The following is a 6,803-nucleotide window of genomic DNA, read 5'->3' as shown; positions in this document are numbered from 1 at the left end:
GGTCAGCTTTTATACTCGGGGACCACTGTCACATTTCAAATGTTTGAGAAAGAAGTTTAATTGAAAAGTGATTTCACCATCAATCTTCCCAAGTGGATTTATTTACATAATTGCCTGAAGCCCAGGCTAACACACTGCAGTTCAACTGCACTTTTTAAACTTCCACAAAGAGCTTCACAATGTCTTTCTCTTTCAGCACACACACATTTCACACAGACACCATTACCAACCAAGATGTCGTGCGAGGCACACACACTTCCTGTTGGGGACAATTTGGGTTTTAGTGTCTCCCTGTATCACACTTTGTCATGAGTAAAGTACAGCGACCCCAAACTGCTAAACATAAACCCATCAGACGAAACAAAAACTCAACAACTACAAGAAAACCACCACAGTACTTCACAAAACACAGCAGCAATTCAAAGAAACATAACACCCCCCAAAAAATTGTTGCACCACAAGAACAAAAAAAATAACAACAAAAAAAAACAACTTTCGGAAAGTTCTCAGTGGTGAACGACCACTTCCTGTCTCATGACACAATCCCACAGTCGCATATGCACAGTACTTGGCTGACTTCCTCTTAAACTTTGAATAAAAGGAAAGTTTTTTAGTGTCTTATGTTGAAAATAGGGCAAAATGGTTAGCACATTCTTTTCTTTCATCCTCTCATAATTAGCTTATATGATACACAAATGAAAACAACGGGAAGTGACATCAGCCTGTTCAATCACAGGCAAGAAATATGTCCTCTTTGTTTCTGCAAAGCGCAGTGTCATGTTAGGAAAAATGTTCAGTTTTATATGCATTTAATATAAAGAGTGCATTTAAGTCTTTTTTTCCCCTTCGCCCTTGTTATACTTTCACTTTTGTATTTTTTTTTATCCATTAGGTTACCTGAAGTAATGCTATTTTGTTTTGTTGTTGTGTTTTCTGTGCTTTCTTTCTCCTAAATAATGTCAGAGTTCCTCCACAGTTCCTACTGAAAAGAAGACTTTACTTTGAGAAGTTCAAATCTGTTCCAGTGTCACTGGCTACAGATGTAACATTAACAGATGCATTCATATTAAGAGTATACTGTTCAGGGCAATAACTACGTTTCAATTTTATACAAATTGCAAATCCTGGAATTATATTACAGCTTGTATTTAAGAAAGTTTAGATGTACATTTTCTCACTTACACTTTTCTAGGCTATACAGTGCAATCTGAGTACTTTCCCCTACTTACTATTGCAAGGTTAAATCTTGTTAATATATGATCGATTCAGCAATATCTTACAGTTTTTCTCCATTGGTTTGGCTCATTTCTTGAAACAGAAATTACATTCTCAAAATAACATGGACAAACCTCCAAACCTCTTGGCAAATGTTCACAACAGAATGGCATTTCTCATTCATTTTATCAAATGGCAAATGCCTTAGTACATGTCTCAATTGTCTCAGTGCATCTTTGCAAATGATTAAGTACAAGTAGTCTACAGTTATACAGTTAGCCCACATTTAGCACATTTTCCAAATGAATAGATCTTGTAGATCTAAACTGATTAGTTGATTCTCAGTCTAATGATCAGTCTCTCCAAAACATGTCAGCATGATTACATTGTATAAGTACTCGCATGCACAACCGTCTGTTCAATTGTCAAAATTGGTCAAGAACATAATACCATGAATACCATATATGAATTTCTTTGAATATTTGATAAACTGATGACAGTCATTGACAGTCAGGTGAAACTAGGTGTCACACACAGGTGTGTTCCATGATTGTGTGCTGCCAAACACAGATATATAGAGCTTGACCAGAGCCAGTCAGATCTCTGAACATGGATAGACAAGGCCAAGCAAACGGACAAGGGGAAGTTCTTCCTCAAGGAAGAGGAGGAAGAAGAAGAAGAAGAGGAGGACTGAGAATGCGTGGTGGAGGAATAGGGGGAAGAGGAGGCCGAGGAGCACGAAGACACTGTGCTGTCCCGAATGAAATTTGGGCCACAATTATAGACCATGTCATAAACCATGGCCTCACAATGTCAGAGGCAGGTCATCGAGTGCAGCCTAATGTGCCTCGCTCTACAGTCTCCTCCATTATCCAAACCTTTCGCAGGGAAAACAGGTATGTACTCTATGTAATCTACAATGGAATTATATGTTGTATAGGACAGGGCACTGAGCGTGAGGCAAAAAATGTATAACTTACTGTAGAGATTTTGTGTGCACCTGCCTACAGTGGTAGGTCTATACTAGCAGGTGGAGAGGACTAGTGGAATGTTTTGATACTAAATATGACAAGAAATATATTGAACAAATTACTGTTAACTATGGAATTACATAATTCATACAGTTTAGAGAAGTATTCCAGTCACTGTGCAGCGGGAGAATGAGTACAGCGAACACTGAATAAGTCCTTGTTTTTTGATTTTGTGTTCATACAATTTACTACTGTAATGTACATTTTCTTTTTACATATGTATGAAACTTTCTTTGCGTGTGAATAAAAAATAGTTATCATTTCCTTGGTAGTGTGAGTGCAATCTGTGATGTCAAACCTTGGAGGCTACTCTTTTCTGTTGTATATTGTTGGTCCTCTGCCATAGTGACAAAACATCTAAACATTTTGTATGGCAGTACTCACACAATGCCAAAGGGATGATGCATTTTGGGGGCACTGACTATTCAGATTAGAAAGAAATGTAGTTTTGACACATGAGTGAACTGTTTTAGGGGAGATATGAGCTTTTGCAGGTGGACCATGTTGTTGTGATCAACCAACCAGGTTTATTTTGACAAAAGCACCAAGAATGATGAGAATGTCAAATCTGTGTCGAGAAATGAGCCAAAGCTATTGAGAGGATCTTTGCCATTTTGGAGACACTGACTGTTTAAATGAGAAAGGGATTTAGATTGAAGCCTGAGTGAACAGTTTTGGAAGAGATATGAGCTTTTGCAGGTGAGCTATAGTGTTGTGCTAAACTGTAAGAGTGTTTTGCCAAATGATCTTAGAGTTTTGAGAATGTAATTTCTGTTTAAAGAAATGAGCCAAACCAATGGAGAAAAACTGTAACTGGTGTTAAGTATACTGATTCTTCAACTACATTCATATTGGGATAGTGATTTAAGTATTTTCTTTTGCCATTTCTGTGTAGTTAACTTCCAAAATGAAACCATTTTGAGCCATAAAAGAAAAATAATGATTATTGCTTTCCTACTGTAATTGCACTTCCATTTTCTTCCTTCCTGACCACTGCGCAAGCATGCTGAGTTAATGCATTCATCAGGCCGCCAATGTCACATACTTGACCTTTTTTTAGGGAAGTGCAAAAGGCTCAGTGCTCACACAAGGACAACTTCATCGTGAATAAACCTCCTGAATCTCTGCTAAAGGAATAAAGATAGTGGCCATGCTTCAGCAAATACATGACACTTATTTTACCGATGTGTGAATTCTTGTATTAATATTATTCATCTGTTCATTTTCTTAACCTCTCAGCCAATACAAGGTTGGACTAGACTGGCACATAAGCCACCTGACATTGGACTATAGGCAGGTTACACCATAGGCAGGTCATCAATGGATCACAGGCTCAACCATCTTCATCTACTTTATTTACGGCAAAGTGACTGAATTACTTTGAACAAATCAATTAACAACATTTAAAATTAACAACATTGTCTATCTTTTTTCACAGAGCTGAGAAGCAGAAAACATTATTATAATTAGACAAATCCACATGTCCTAAAGCTAAACTTGTTATATAGGCTAGCAAAGTTTACTGTATACGCACAATGAATTTTACATGTGTATACAATTCTTGACACATCAATATGGCTCTACAACAAAGTAATTTCACACACAGGCAATCTTTCAATTACACAGACGGCTGGGACACACCGATAACAAGGTTATATAAATGTGTGCTTATGTCCTCAGAGCCTGAATGCTGAAAGCTTATTCATATATCAGTGGAGAACAGAAGCATCTATAATTACTTAGTCAGTCTAAGAAACCAGAGTGGTATTTTATAAAGCCATGCATGACCACATATGAAAGATGTTACATTTAGGAACTGGCAAACCAAAACTGTCAAACTTTTTAAGAACTAAATGTTTGGCATTTTATCAGCCAAACTTGCATTTATCTTTTTGTGATGCTCTATGTTTATTTTTCCCCTTTCTGTTTCTTTGCAAGCTTTCAGAGCTGTGGCTCAGACAGATCAAGCAGGGATTGTTTCTTACCAACACCTTCAAAAAGACCTGTTGCATAAAGTCCCTCTGAAATATAGCAATCCATATCTACGGCTTTCCCTTATCTGTCTCTTTTTACTCTGCTATTTTTTTTTTATCTTTTTATAGTGAGACCTCTCAATAGGTTTGTCAGAATAGTTTGTTCTACTGAGTGACCCATCTGGTATTGAATTGATGCCCTCAATTGATGTAGTGAGAAATGGTCAGAACTCAAGTGTTAGATACTCATCACACACCCAACAATAGTGATAAAGAGCTGCTTTTACAGTTTTTCTCCATTGGTTTGGCTCATTTCTTTAAACAGAAATTACATTCTCAAAACTCTAAGATCATTTGGCAAAACACTCTTACAGTTTAGCACAACACTATATCTCACCTGCAAAAGCTCATATCTCTTCCAAAACTGTTCACTCAGGCTTCAATCTAAATCCCTTTCTCATTTAAACAGTCAGTGTCTCCAAAATGGCAAAGATCCTTCTCAATAGCTTTGGCTCATTTCTCGACACAGATCAGACATTCTCATCATTCTTGGTGCTTTTGTCAAAATAAACCTGGTTGGTTGATCACAACAACATGGTCCACCTGCAAAAGCTCATATCTCCCCTAAAACAGTTCACTCATGTGTCAAAACTACATTTCTTTCTAATCTGAATAGTCAGTGCCCCCAAAATGCATCATCCCTTTGGCATTGTGTGAGTACTGCCATACAAAATGTTTAGATGTTTTGTCACTATGGCAGAGGACCAACAATATACCACAGAAAAGAGTAGCCTCCAAGGTTTGACATCACAGATTGCACTCACACTACCAAGGAAATGATAACCATTTTTTATTCACACGCAAAGAAAGTTTCATACATATGTAAAAAGAAAATGTACATTACAGTAGTAAATTGTATGAACACGAAATCAAAAAACAAGGACTTATTCAGTGTTCGCTGTACTCATTCTCCCGCTGCACAGTGACTGGAATACTTCTCTAAACTGTATAAATTATGTAATTCCATAGTTTACAGTAATTTGTTCAATATATTTCTTGTCATATTTAGTATCAAAACATTCCACTAGTCCTCTCCACCTGCTAGTATAGACCTACCACTGTAGGCAGATGCACACAAAATCTCTACAGTAAGTTATACATTTTTTGCCTCACGCACAGTGCCCTGTCCTATACAACATATAATTCCATCATAGATTACATAGAGTACATACCTGTTTTCCCTGCGAAAGGTTTGGATAATGGAGGAGACTGTAGAACGAGGCACATTAGGCTGCACTCGACGACCTGCCTCTGCCATTGTGAGGCCATGGTTTATGACATGGCCTATAATTGTGGCCCGAATTTCATTTGGGACAGCACAGCACCTATTCCTCTCAGTCCTCCTCTTCTTCTTCTTCTTCCTCCTCTTCCTTGAGGAAGAACTTCCCCTTGTCTGTTTGCTTGGCCTTGTCTAACCATGTTCAGAGATCAGACTGGCTCTGGTCAAGCTCTATATATCTGTGTTTGGCAGCACACAATCATGGAAGACACCTGTGTGTGACACCTAGTTTCACCTGACTGTCAATGACTGTCATCAATTTATCAAATATTCAAAGAAATTCATATTTGGTATTCATGGTATTATGTTCTTGACCAATTTTGACAATTGAACAGACGGTTGTGCATGCGAGTACTTATACAATGAAATTATGCTGACATGTTTTGGAGAGACTGATCATTAGACTGAGAATCAACTAATCAGTTTAGATCTACAAGATCTATTCATTTGGAAAATGTGCTAAATGTGGGCTAACTGTATAACTGTAGGCTACTTGTACTTAATCATTTGCAAAGATGCACTGAGACAATTGAGACATGTACTAAGGCATTTGTCATTTGATAAAATGAATGAGAAATGCCATTCTGTTGTGAACATTTGCCAAGAGGTTTGGAGGTTTGTCCATGTTATTTTGAGAATGTAATTTCTGTTTCAAGAAATGAGCCAAACCAATGGAGAAAAACTGTAAAAGAGAAATATAGAGTGAGCGTGTGTAAGAGTGAGAGAGAGCGGGAAATGAAGGAAGAGAAAAGGCAGAAAATGATTACTTGATGTTTTTTATGTTGATGTGTCAGCAGGTAGTTCTCTGAGGTGGCATTGCATCACAAAAGGCAAAATCAAGATGAATTGGTAATTAAGTGGCAGCACATGACTTTAGAAGTATTACAGTTTTTCTCCATTGGTTTGGCTCATTTCTTGAAACAGAAATTACATTCTCAAAATAACATGGACAAACCTCCAAACCTCTTGGCAAATGTTCACAACAGAATGGCATTTCTCATTCATTTTATCAAATGGCAAATGCCTTAGTACATGTCTCAATTGTCTCAGTGCATCTTTGCAAATGATTAAGTACAAGTAGCCTACAGTTATACAGTTAGCCCACATTTAGCACATTTTCCAAATGAATAGATCTTGTAGATCTAAAGTGATTAATTGATTCTCAGTCTAATGATCATTCTCTCCAAAACATGTCAGCATGATTTCATTGTATAAGTACTCGCATGCACAACCGTCTGTTCAATT

The sequence above is a fragment of the Neolamprologus multifasciatus genome, chromosome 14 (assembly GCF_963576455.1).
Source record: "Neolamprologus multifasciatus chromosome 14, fNeoMul1.2, whole genome shotgun sequence".
Taxonomy (NCBI): domain Eukaryota; kingdom Metazoa; phylum Chordata; class Actinopteri; order Cichliformes; family Cichlidae; genus Neolamprologus; species Neolamprologus multifasciatus.
The sequence above is the reverse complement of the archived record's forward strand: the minus strand, read 5'-3'. Positions refer to the sequence as shown.